Below are 13,648 nucleotides of genomic sequence, written 5' to 3'. Positions count from 1 at the left end.
TTCTTCTGTATAGAGCCAGCCCCTGTTTTGACTTAGGTCAGTACACAGTTGGATGAGCCCTGCAGTGGCCAATTCAGTGGAAAGCCAAAATTTGATTTTCCCCCAAGGTAGGGGGGAGTCAAAACAGTTGGACCAGTTCCTAACCAAAAACAACTGCAACTGTCTTTACTTCCCTCTGCTTGGTTGGCCTTGGTATGTGGGATGTCAGTCTCTTGACACCATCTACCATGTTTTGAATTAAATTCAGTGGGCCTTGGTGTCTGTTAGGGTTTAGTTCCAGGATTCACAATAATGGATCTCAAGTGCCATTATTATGCCCAATGGCATAGTAAAATGGTGTCTGTTATATAATATGGCAAAATCAAGATTTTCCTTTTGAATTTTTAAAAATATTATTGGTATGTCATTTTAAAAATATTTCCAAATCGTTAATGGTTGAATATGTGGATATGGAGGGCTGACTGCAGCGCCAAACAAGCTTTCCTCCTAAAGGCATTCTTAAAGCCCTCTGGTCCTTTTGTTTGCCTTTTCTGCCACCTATCTGACTCAGCAACATGCTTTCTTCATTTTTATTGTCACAGAATTACAAGCCATTTAATAAAGTGGTGAAGAGAAAATTCTTTTTTTAAAAAAATACTTTTATATGGTCAACAGGGTGAAATTTAGAAGTGCATGGACAGGTGACTTGAAGCTGTCTCCCTCCTCCACACTGAGCAGAATTCACATTGCAGTTCAGACATTTTTCCAGTATTGTATGTTTAGGCATTTCCAGATCTATTGAGAGGAGAAGAGAGAGAGGGAAAGTGCCGGAAGCTTTAACTGAACTAAGATGCATTTGTTTTTGGCTCCTAATTAATCAAGATAACATCTCTTTCAGCCATTAGACAGTAAAATCAATAGACTGGGCAGCCTGACTGCCATTTAGACTTATATAAGAACACCTATTATTGGCAAAATCGTGATGGATTTAACCATTTCATCCTTTATTATATTTCAAATAAGAATCAGTCTCAACAAGAAGATGTACCAACTGCCATGATAATGCTCACTTTGCTGTAAACATTCATCTTCCCCAACTTATTTCCCAATGTAAGTTTTTTTTCCTCTTGACCACACAGCCATGAAACTAAGCAGCTACTGAATTTTGTATAAACTGAAATTAAAGACAAATCGGGACTGAAGCACAAGCAGTCATTCCAAAGTAAGTGAAGGTTTTGAGAAGTCTGCTATGGAATCATGACTGTCTGTGTAGACATATTCCAAACTTGAAACCAATATAGTGACTTGCTTCAGTCTCCCACACCAGGCAACATTCCTACTGTTGTGTTGTATTACATCTCCCATAGCCAGCATGTCTAATGTTGATTGAAGGTGCATCTACCCTGAAGAATTAATGCAGTTTGACCCCACTTTATGCTATGGAATCACGGGAGCTGTAGTTTTATAAGATCAACTACTTTGATTACAATATTTTCTCGTTGCACTTTACCCAGTTTGTCTTATCCCTTTTACTTGGGTGCCAAATCCATGTTTTAATATGCTTATTATTTTATTCTTTTATAATAATAATAATAATAATAATAATAATAATAATAATAATAATAATAATAAAACTTTATTTATACCCCGCCACCATCTCCCCAACGGGGACTTGGGGCAGCTTACATGGGGCCATGCCCAGAGCAAACAATATAACAAGTATAAATACAACATAACATAGAGCAATTAAACAATACAATAAGTAATAATATACAATATACACTACAACGCAAATTAAAAAAAAACAGTAAAAACAGGGCCGTCCGCATGAATACAAAGATATTCTTTTGTTATGCTTAGAGTGTTGAATTTAAATAACGAACTGGGAAAAGTGCAACGAGTGAATATTATAATACGAGGTAATTGATTGAATGCAACCGGCAATGAGAAAACAACTTGGGAGGGATGGACCCTGTGACTGTAAACAAACTGCTAGGGCAAGAAGTGAGAGAAGCCAAAGCACAGAACAAGCATGGGCTTTTCTAGCTTTAAAAAAAGAGTTATGTTTTTGTTATTTTTGTAGAATAAAGAACAAGCATATTGTAGGAACAGTGTATATAGCTGTTGGCAAAATGCCAGCAGGGGACAGAGAAAAAGGCCGATCTACTCAACATCTTTGTTGCCTCTAAATCTCCTAAAAGGGAAACAGTGCTCAACTTGGGGATAATGGAGCAGATGATACAGTAGGGGAAATGAAGCACAAAACAGGAATATTTGGCTCTGGAGCCAGGTACCTATATGAAAGGGCAGGCCCTTAGCCAGGATTTTAATTCAGGGGGAGGGGGGGCTGAGTCTGCGTGAAGGGGGTCTACCCTAAAAAACCTTTTGTATCGTTATCCCAATACCCCCATGTATATGGGATATATTGAGCATGGTTATCAGATCATGATATGTATAAACATAACAGTTTAAATAATAAATGTAATGCCTTCTCGCGAACCACCCTGAGAATTTTGGGGGGGGGGGGGGCTGAAGCCCCGGCTACATGCCTGTCCAAGGGTATTAAAAGAACTGGCAGAAGTAATTTCAGAACCAATGGCAATAATATTTGAGAATTCCTCGAAAACGGGAGAAGTTCCAGCAAACTGAAAGAAGGCAAAGGTTGTCTCCGTCTTCAAAAAGATGGAAGAGGGGGAAGGGCCCACACAGTTACCACTTACTTGGCCTGACAGCAATATCAGGAAAGATCCTGGAGTAGATCATTAAATTAACCATCTGTAACCACTTAGAAAGGAATATCATCCTCACTAAAAGTCAACATGGGTATCTCAAAAACAAGTCATACCAGACGTTTATCTCTTTTTTTAATAGAACGACAAGCTTGGTAGATGAAGGAAATGCCGTGGATGTAGCATACTTCAGTTTCAATAACACCTTTGACAAAATCCCCTATTATATTCTCACAGTAAAATATGGACTAAATAATGCTACTGTTAGGTGGATTGGTTAATTGGCCGAACCCAAAGGGTGCTTACCAATGGCTCCTCTTCATTCTGGAGATAAGTGACCAGTGATGTACCACAGAGTTCTGTCCTGGGCCCAGTGCTATTCAACATACTTTATCAATGACTTGGACAATAGAATTGAAGACATACTTGTCAAATCTGCAGATGACACCAAATTAGGAGACCTAGTGTAGCTGATACCCCAGAGGATATGATCAGAATCCAAAATGTCTTTAACAGATTAGAAAGACTAGCAAAATGAATTTCAGCAAGGAGAAATGTATGGTACTAAACTTAGGCAGAAAAAAAATAAAATGCACCGATATAGAATGGGTGACACCTGACTTTAAAATAATACATGTAAAAGGGATCTAGGAGTCTTAGTAGACCACAAGCTGAGTATGGGTCAATAGTGTGATGTGGCAGCTAAAAAAAACCATTATGAATCTAGATGGCATCAATAAAAGTACAGTGTCTAGATCATGGGAAGTAATACTCCCACTCTATTCTGCTTTGGTCAGACCTCATCTGGAGTATTATGTCCAATTCTGGACACCACAATTCAAAATGGATATTGACAAGCTGCAGAAGGCCAATGAAAATGATCAAAGGTCTAGAAGTCAAGCCCTATGGGGAGTGGCTTAGGAAATTAGGTATGTTTAGCTTGGAGAAGAGAAGGCTGAGAGGGGATATGATAGCCATGTTTAAATGTTTGAAATAATATCATGTTTTAGGACATGGAGAAATGGACTCAAATTGCAGGAAAATAGATTCTGCCTAAACATTAGGTTTATTCCTGATGGTATGAGCCAGTGGACAGTGGAATATGCTGCCTCAGAGTTAAACTGTTGTCTATAGTGTAAATTGCCAGACATTTGTAGGGTACAGACTATATGTTGGGTATTATTTTCCATTCCTTGAACTCAATCACTGACCTTAAGATTCATGCTACCATTGTTAGCAACGTTTCTCCTGTATACCTTCTGTAGCAAGATATTTGTATCTTCATTAATACTACTATCTTCTACATTAACACAATTGTAGTTACAAGTGCTGTCACCCCTGTGCTCATTGTACTTGGTGTAATTTGATAATGTAATTCAATAACTTCCAAAAGCTCTGATCATTATGTGTTTGGGAGGAAAAAAAATGGTAAAAACGAATCATCATTTGAAAGCCTTCGACAACACATTGAATCATCATTTTTTTCTCAGTAGAATGTCAAATGATGAAAGCTTAGTCCATGACAGGAGAACCTAACAAGAAGCATCGACCCCTTTTACTCTCTTCATCATGGTGCTGCTTCTGGCTTTTTTAATGCCTTGATGGGGAAATAGCAATGGTAGCCAGGAGTGGCTGGTATTTGAATCAGCATTAATGTTTTTCCCTTTCCACAGAATGACCCTTGACTTATCCATGGGTAGTATCAACATTAATAATTTTGGTCCCCAAACCTGGTTTTGACCTATACATGAGTTTAACTACTACATTTTTTTGTGTGTCAGGAGCAACTTGGGTCGCTTCTGGAGTGAGAGAATTGGCCGTCAGCAAAGACATTGCCCAGGGGACGCTTGGATGTTTTGCTGTTTTTACCATCCTTGTGGGAGGCTTCTCTCATGCCCCTGCATGAAGCTGGAGCTGATAGAGGGAGCTCATCCGCACTCTCCCCGGGTGGGATTCGAACCTGGCAGCTTTCAGGTCAGCAACCCAACCTTCAAGTCACTTAGTCCACTACGCCATCTGGAGGCTCCTAGACTACTACATGAGTATATACAATAAATTTTGCTAGAAGTTATACTTACGTATACTTACATCACAGATTTCCTAACAAATAAACAAATGTTTGAATTTGATTTACGCAGACTTGTTTAGAACCACTGTTTTCCTTAGCTACAAGCCTACTTATGGCCTGACCAGGCTTTTGCTCTTTCTTTTCCAAAGTAGTCTCTTTTATTGTTAATCCCACTCCATCAGAAATCAGCCAGTAAATGTGATATCACAGTAGTATAGCCAATCAGATTGGGCTACATGATGATGTCACAGTTGGCAAGCAGAGGCAATTTAGATTGAAGGATTTGTAAATAATTTAGCATTTTCTCATGTAGTGCCAAAATCTGTGAAATGAGGTGTTTGTCAGTACTGACAAATACACTCATGAACTACCATGAGTTGTTTTGGCTCAGCTGTAACAAGCAAATCCTTTTTACTGGAATATTCTACAGCATTGGGGACACCAACCTCATCCCTCTCTTCAGCGCTAATGTAAATTAATGAGAACAATATTTTCCTTCTGAATAGGTTAGGCAAATGCTAAATTATAGTCAAGCTGTATAGTTAACTAACAGCCAAATGTGTGTTATTCTCAGGACACTGCAACATTAGATGATGGAACAGACTCATTTTAGCAAACCTCTGAGGCTTAGGGCCAATAAAATATTGTGGTATATATAATTTGTTTATGAAGTTAGGAGGCTCAAGAATACATCAGGAAAGTTTGTAGTTTTCTGTAGGCTGCTTCTACCTAACATTTATTGATTCAGAGGTTCTTTCGCTGGCATGAACTTGCCTAACTGCACAGGGCCTTTGTCCTTTGCAATCAAAACTCTACAAAGAGTTTTTATCCATTGTGTTTTGTGTTGTCTGATTGGAATAACACATTAGTGCAGTGGTTCTCAACCAGTGGGTCCCCAGGCATTTTGTCCTACGATACCTAGAAATCCCAGCCAGTTCACCAGCTGTTAGGATTTCTGGGATTTGGGAGAGCCAAAACATCTGGGGACCTACAGGTTGAGAACCACTGCATTACTGGATAACACTCATACTTCCTTTCCAGGCTCTTTCATTTTTATGCAAATGTTCTAACTGAGATTGGGGATCTTGGACTAAATCCTACTGTTACTTCCAAATAGAGTAGATCCAATGAATCAGTTAGATATGCCTATATTTTAAGGTACCAATCAACAGGCCTAGTCTGGTCGGGACTAACTAACAGGATTCAGCCCTTACCAATAGTATCAAACACCTTTCATTGCTCAGATAGCCTACTGGCATTGTTGATAGGATTTCCATGTTGGTTTCACGCTTTGTCCAGCTTGGTTTTTAGATATGTTTCCCTTGATACCATCTCAACCTTGACTGACATTATTAAATAACAGTAAATAACAGTAATAATATGCAGAGACCCTCACTGATTGACTTTGCAGCTTCAATACTAAAATGTTTTTTGTTTATGTTTGCTGGTTTATTGTTTTTAATGGTCTAATTTATAGTCCTATGTAATTGTTTTAGATGTGTGATATATTGTTTTTATTATATGTGAGGCATTGAATTTTGCCATTTATTTGATGTGAACCACTTTGAGTTCCCCCAGGGGTGAGAAAAGTGGTATATAAATGCAACAAATAAATAATAAATAAATAACATTTAAGTGCATTGTATGTGTGACTTGCCTTGGTTGGAGAACACTGGAAAATGTATAATCTCTGAAGGGCTTGCTTACATGCAAACTCAAATCTCCTTTTGTCTTTTAATCTCTTGGGTTTGTTTGTTTTTTTTACTTTGTCCTCTGGTTCTTGTAGTATTTTAATATGCAGTGAATACATTCCCAATATGATACAGGTTTGCTTTTCTTCTGCCAAAGCTTGTTGCCTTGCTCCATAAAAGTACAATGGCCATAGAAAGATGCCCTACAGCGTGATACAGTTTATAGGTCTGGAATGGTTTAAATAGCCAATTTGTAAAAGCTTCAGATTCAATTTATGTGTTTGGTTTTCCCCCTATGGCATTTACTTTGATAAAAGTGTAAAATGTGCCAAGCTTCGATTCTGTTTACTCCTCTTGTACCTGATCAGCTAACAAAAGGGAGAGAGAAAAGGAGAACGGGAGAGGGAAAACTTGATCACCACAGTCCATTTGTCGTTGGAAATGTCAAATGTATAAATGTCCAGAAATACTTTAACTATCCAACTGAACCTGCATAATTAATCTTATTTAGAGTCATGCCAAACAAATCACTATTTTGAATATTTGGATTACAAGTACCAATTTGGGTGAATCTCTCCTGGAAACACTTGTAGGACTACTGACCTTGGATATTTTCCCACCAGCATTATAGAATGAAGACTATTTTCTGCCAATAATCTGAGTTGCTACTGCAGAATTCTGAGAAACGTAGTTCAGAGTAGACCTTTGGAATTATCAACTAAAGAGTATTTAGCTTCCCTAAACTACATTTCCCAGAATTCTGCAGGAACAGATCTAACAATTGGCAGACAATCGTCTCGATTCTCCAACACTGGTGGGAAAACATCCCTTATGTCATAAATAGTTTTCCCTATATGCTCTATTTCCCTAGAATTCCTACTTGTAATACTTGACCATTTTGAATTAATCCATTGGTGACTAAAACCAGTGAGAGATCATATAGTGAACTGGATGCATAGTGCAGAGCAAGTAAGAATTCTCTAGATACTTATGTGACAATAACAATTCCTGGATTATTCATGTGTAGGAGCCCCGGTGGCGAAGTGCGTTAGAGCACTGAGCTGCTGAACTTGCAAACCGAAAGGTCCCAGGTTCAAACCCCGTGAGCGGCCGGTGTTAGCTCTGGCTCCTGCCAACCTAGCAGTTCGAAAACATGCCAATGTGAGTAGATCAATAGGTACCGCTCCGGCGGGAAGGTAACGGCGCTCCATGCAGTCATGCCGGCCACATGACCTTGGAGGTGTTTACGGATAAAGCTGGCTCTTCGGCTTAGATATGGAGATGAGCACCAACCCCCAGAGTCAGACATGACTGGACTTAACGTCAAGGGAAACCTTTACCTTTACCTTACAATAGGCATGAGAAGATCAAACACTAAATATGGTTTTGTGATGTCACTGAGGCCAACCAAATTAGAAATGAAAGCAACTCCTGTGCATTAATTGAGCAAACATTTTTGCAAAGAGTATTTAAAAAACACAACAGTAAGATTTTTCATAATATTGAAATGCTTGAAGAACATGTGAAAATTTCAGCTCAATTATACAGTATATCTATAAAGTATCTTTACAGCTTACGAAGATCAATGCAACCATTTCAATACCACTCAATTGTATCTGTCCTGTTTCCAGACAACCTGTATGTTCATAGGAAGAGTGAAAACATTTTGTAGTTCTTCACTTTGACCAAAATAAGGTACCAAAGTAAAGTACCAATGTTTTTTCTGCTGAGCAATGCCCAATTTTAACGGGTGAATATTGCACACTAATCTTCAATGCCGTAACTATAATCTTTCCTACACCAACAATGGCTTTGTAGACCTAGGTCTCTATCTTATTTCAAGGTAGTTTAAATCCATGGTCATTCCTATTAACTTGTCCTCAAATTTTGTATGCACTGCCCTTCCATTTTTCAGATGCATAATCTGCATTCACTTTAAGGAAGGTTGCACAGGTGGAGTTGTACATGCAGCATGTTGCAAACAGGTGTGATGCATTTGCATTGGTTCCACATTAGACTGTGCAGTATCACAATTTATTTAAGCATCACCACTGTGCAATTCTATAAGCATATGGTTGTCTCATCAGTGTATTTGCTTTTTGTGTGCTAGGAATGTGAAGAATGTTCCCAAACTTTCTTTAGTTTGTTGAAAGACACAATGTCAGGACAGCTGAGAAATTACCCACCTCTGCAAAATTTCTCAGCTGTAGAGATAAGACAAGGCTTGCACATAAAAATAGAAAAATATTCTCAAACCTATTTTTATTTTTCTTTGGAAAGAAAAGCACAAGTATCCAGCAAATGACAAAGTCCATGCAAGAAGCCCAGTTTGCAGATGACACCAAACTGGGAGGGATAGCTAACACTCCAGAAGAAAGGAGCAGAATTCAAAACGATCTTAACAGACTAGAGAGATGGGCCGAAACTAACAAAATGAAGTTCAACAGGGACAAATGCAAGATACTTCACTTCGGCAGAAAAAATGGAATGCAAAGATACAGAATGGGGGACGCCTGGCTCAACAGCAGTACATGTGAAAAAGATCTTGGAGTCCTTGTGGACAACAAGTTAAACATGAGCCAGCAATGTGATGCGGCTGCTAAGAAAGCCAACGGGATTCTGGCCTGCATAAATAGGGGTATAGCGTCTAGATCCAGGGAAGTCCTGCTCCCCCTCTATTCTGCCTTGGTCAGACCACACCTGGAATACTGTATCCAATTCTGGGCACCGCAGTTGAAGGGAGATGTTGACAAGCTGGAAAGCGTCCAGAGGAGGGCAACTAAAATGATTAAGGGTCTGGAGAACAAGCCCTATGAGGAGAGGCTTAAAGAACTGGGCATGTTTAGCCTAAAGAAGAGAAGGCTGAGAGGAGACACGATAGCCATGTACAAATATGTGAGGGGAAGTCATAGGGAGGAGGGAGCAAGCTTGTTTTCTGCTGCCCTGCAGACTAGAATGTGGAACAATGGCTTCAAACTACAGGAAAGGAGATTCCACCTGAACATCAGGAAGAACTTCCTCACTGTGAGAGCTGTTCGGCAGTGGAACTCTCTTCCCCGGACTGTGGTGGAGGCTCCTTCTTTGGAGGCTTTTAAACAGAGGCTGGATGGCCATCTGTTGGGGGTGCTTTGAATGCAATTTCCTGCTTCTTGGCAGGGGGTTGGACTGGATGGCCCATGAGGTCTCTTCCAACTCTACTATTCTATGATTCTATGATTCTAAGAAGAAAGTAGTTGGTCTATGCAATTTCCAAATATATCTAAATAGCCAAAAAAATTGCTCTCACAAAGGTTGTTTTCTCTTGAGCCCATTTTGCCTATCTTTTTGGGTGAGCAGAAAGCATGTGATTTCTCATCAAGAGCGAGAAAAGTAAGGATGAACGTCTTCCAACATGTGAGTATTGTGAAGATCCCTTTGAAACACGATAGACCGCAGGGCCGGGTGGAAATTGGGACCAAGAACCAAGGGCAAGAAGGAAATTTAAAATTTCACTGAAAAGCTCACGATCTATAGAATTTTTTCTAGACCTTTCTTGCCCATCTTATAATGCCATTCTCTTTTGCTGTAGATCCCATTGTGGTCTCCTTTGTGTCCAAGGTCATCTAGAAGGCATCTGTCTAAACAGCATTCTTTGCCTTTGCTTCCTTATATTTGTTCAGTGGGAGAGAACAAAAAGCCACAACACTATTGATTCTGGAAGTTTAACTGCATCAAATGCAAACGTCGTGGTGCTGCTGGGTCCGGGAATTGCTGTCAGCATCCTGGCTGTGCCGCTAAAGAAGGGGGGGCGGCTAATTCAGTCAGGCCTGCTCTTTCTGCCACAGTTTTGAGTGACGTGCATGGCCCAGTGCACATTCACTGAAAACTAGTATCAGGGAATGACATACAGTTTGATAACATAAGATGCTTAGGGTTTTTTTGGCTCAAGTGAGATGTTCAGAGCTAATAGCCCTGGTGAGCAGAGTTTTAGCTGTGATCTGTACCTTGAGATATCGGCTGTGTCTGGCTCAGGGGAAAGGGGGGAAAGAATGAAAGCTTATTTCTAGAAAAGGCTTCCGATGAGCAGCATTTGTCATTGAAGGGGAGATGGGTATAATTAGCTTGTCAGTCTCGTTTGGGCTGAGCTGGCTTTCTGTGCTAAGAAAGATGGACTAACTGCCAGAGCTGCTGACAGGTAGTCGATAATGCAGCAATTAATGTCATAAATAATTCTGGAACCAATTATATCAAAATGGACTCTGAGCTTTAAAAAAGATCAGAATTCTCACCTCCTTCTTCTTCCCCGCTAACAGCAAGCCTAGGCTTTCATTTTTCTCTGTAATTACTTTTCATTGTACATAGCCATAAAGTAGGGGTCTTTTTCTTCTGTCCATATTTTTTATGCAGCCCTTTCAATCCAAGTTATCCTGCCCTTGCTGCCATTGCCACCCCCTCTGCCCCTTTCTACCCTCTGCCCCCTCCCTCCGTGGCAAGATATCTTTTGGGGGAGCATGTAATCTTTTAGCCTGGCTGTTTACATGATAGCTCCCTCTGCACCAAAATGATTAAGAGCCCAGTTTTCTCAAATGTCATGAGCAATGACAGTAGAGCACACCAAACAATGGCATTTGGAAATGAAGACATTTGTGAAATAAATTGATTTGTCTTATTATTTTAAAGGTTGTTCTGACTTTGCTTACACCAAACCTATTGATTTTTCTTGGCCTCCTCCTTTTCTTCTACAGTTGCAACAACCAGGGAACGTGAGCCAAGCTATTCCCTCTATGCCGCAAACACAATTTACTACAAGTTTAACAATGGCTCTGTAACCCTTTGTAGTGTCTTCTGTCTATGAGAGGGAAACAACAGAAAAGGGAATTGCTTTCTTGGGCTGATGGCACACTTGCAGTAAAAGAAAGCCTTTTAAATGTCTTTGGGTTTCGGGGATTAGCCTTTTTATGATATTATTTGGAGACAATGAAGCAGGAATCGGCTTCTCTCAGCATGCTTTGGGATGATGCTCGTAGCAGCAGCAATTTCTGCAATATTTAGCATTTATATTGCACTTCAAAATGATTAAAATTTAAAAAAAATTATATCCTCAGAATATGCCCAAAAAGTGCACTAACTACTTATTTAAAAATTAAGTTGTTATTTTCAATTATTCTCTATTACTGACTCATTAGATCAAGAACGATCTAACTTGTTTGCCCAAGATTATTAATACAATATTTGAACTACTCTTTATGATTAAAATGTATGCTTAAACAAGGGCCAGGATTCAAAATTGGCTTCATAGCTACTTAACTACTTTATGTCAGCGTGCTGGAAGAAGCAAAGACCACCAGCATTGAAGCAATGCTCCTACGCCATCAACTCCGCTGGACTGGCCCGAAGGAGAAGGAGGCGGAGAGTGGCACCCTCCTCCCAGGACAATGGCACCACAGGCGAGTGCCTAGTTCGCCTTATGGTTGGACCGCCTCTGACTATATTTTATGGGGAATATCTCTACTTAGTATCCACTGGACTAGTACACTGGAACCAGATCCAGTAGCTAGCACACATTGGATTAGTATACTTAGATCAAATCCAGTAACTTTGTTTTTGAATGGGTTACTTTGCTAACTGGTTACGTTTTGCAGTAATTAGTGGGAAGTAACTTGGCTGCAAGTAACTTCTTAACAGAGCAAGAATTGGATTGTTACGCCTTATTATGTCTTTTCATATATCTCTCTGTGTTGAGTCAGTCTAAGCAATGGGAAAGGGAAGAGGAAGGGTCCTATAATGGCTGCTTTTGGGTGCAGCCCAGAAATATTGTTTTGCATTACACTATGTAACACGATTTTGGTTCCTTGGTTATAAATGTCATTTCCTAATTGGTTCTACCATAAAAACATGGAAAAGGTTTATTAAACTGCAAAAACTTTGTTTTTGTTGGACATCCTGTAGCTCATTTTGCTATAGTTTTTCAATGAATTTCTTATACGACCTCATCCAATGGGCTGCTGGAATTGCCATGCATCATGGCAAATCTGGCAGTGCCCGCTGGGGGATGTGGAAAACCCTTTGCTTCTCTCCCCTCTCCCATTGATCTCAATTGAACACGGGAAGCCTCCTGTGTTGCTGCATGGCAGCCCACCAAAAGTAACTGTGCATCATAGAATAGGAGCCAGAGGACTCCGTGGAAAAAAGGAAGGCAAACTGGTCCATGCCGCCGAATTTACCCCATCTGATGAGATCTATAGACTCTCAACCAATTCAACATAGTTTGTGGCAGCCACAAAAATGAAGTTTCTGAAGTATAACAACTACTTTCAAGGTAAAGATTGAACAATGGGAAATAACACTTTCTAACCAGGAACAGATTTCTTTTTCAATTTTTGTTACATAGTGTTATCATTCACATTTTTTTTTCTCAGAATTTGCAGGTGGAACAAGAGTGCACTTTCCTGTATTTTGCAGTAACATCTTCCGCTTCCTCATTTATTTATCACTTACCAGTTTCTCCTTAGGAATCAAATCAGGGACCAAAAGATTAAATACAGTAATAAATAGACCCGTAACATAGTTTAATCACAAACAACAATTAAAATACATAATCAATTAAAATAGCATAGAATCATAGAATAGTAGAGTTGGAAGAGACCTCATGGGCCATCCAGTCCAACCCCCTGCCAAGAAGCAGGAAATCGCATTCAAAGCATAACTTTTTAGTTGTGAATAGTTCAGCAAGTTACTTTTCTGGACTGCAGTAACACATCGAGTGCTCAGAGTAATGAGTCAAATAATCAAATAATTTTTAAAAGTGACATCCCATGCTCTCAGTCTGGCTTTTTCAGAGAATCCCCCAGCCCCAAACTCAAATTGTTGTTCTTCACATTGAAAAAAGACATTGTGGAAGCAGCAACTTACTTTAGCATTCTTTCACAACCTTTTGCTTCTTCGAGCCTGACAAATGTTTCCAGTTTCTCAACTATGGTGGCATTTAGTTCTGGGAGGGTGAGGGAAAACAGCTCATGAAGTTCCCACTGTTTATAAACTAGAAACATCTGCTGGTGTTACTTGCTGTTTGCATGTTGGGTCCTGAAGTAGAAATAATCTTGCAATCCTTTCACACACAGATGCCCCTCCTTAGCAATAGGTGTCACTGTGATGACTGCTAATTAAAGGAAATTGTTACAGAGTATTTGGGATACTTTGGC

At 39.7% G+C, this 13,648-nt stretch overlaps 2 long non-coding RNA genes across 2 annotated transcripts in view; both read right to left on the bottom strand.

The window, feature by feature from the left end:
• The window catches only part of LOC103279402 (uncharacterized), a 206,049-nt gene that overhangs the window by 83,838 nt on the left and 108,563 nt on the right, over positions 1 to 13,648 (bottom strand). The window lies entirely within an intron of this gene.
• Positions 380 to 4,979, bottom strand: LOC134297686 (uncharacterized). The gene is made up of 3 exons (XR_010004521.1): positions 4,797 to 4,979; positions 3,015 to 3,143; positions 380 to 774 (listed from the first exon to the last, which is right to left on the bottom strand). It is a non-coding gene; the product is annotated as an uncharacterized LOC134297686 (long non-coding RNA).

Source organism: Anolis carolinensis, chromosome 3 (genome assembly GCF_035594765.1).
Source record: "Anolis carolinensis isolate JA03-04 chromosome 3, rAnoCar3.1.pri, whole genome shotgun sequence".
In the NCBI taxonomy this organism is placed as follows: Eukaryota; Metazoa; Chordata; class Lepidosauria; order Squamata; family Dactyloidae; genus Anolis; species Anolis carolinensis.
Note: the sequence above shows the minus strand (reverse complement) of the source record. Positions and strands in the feature narration are given on the sequence as shown.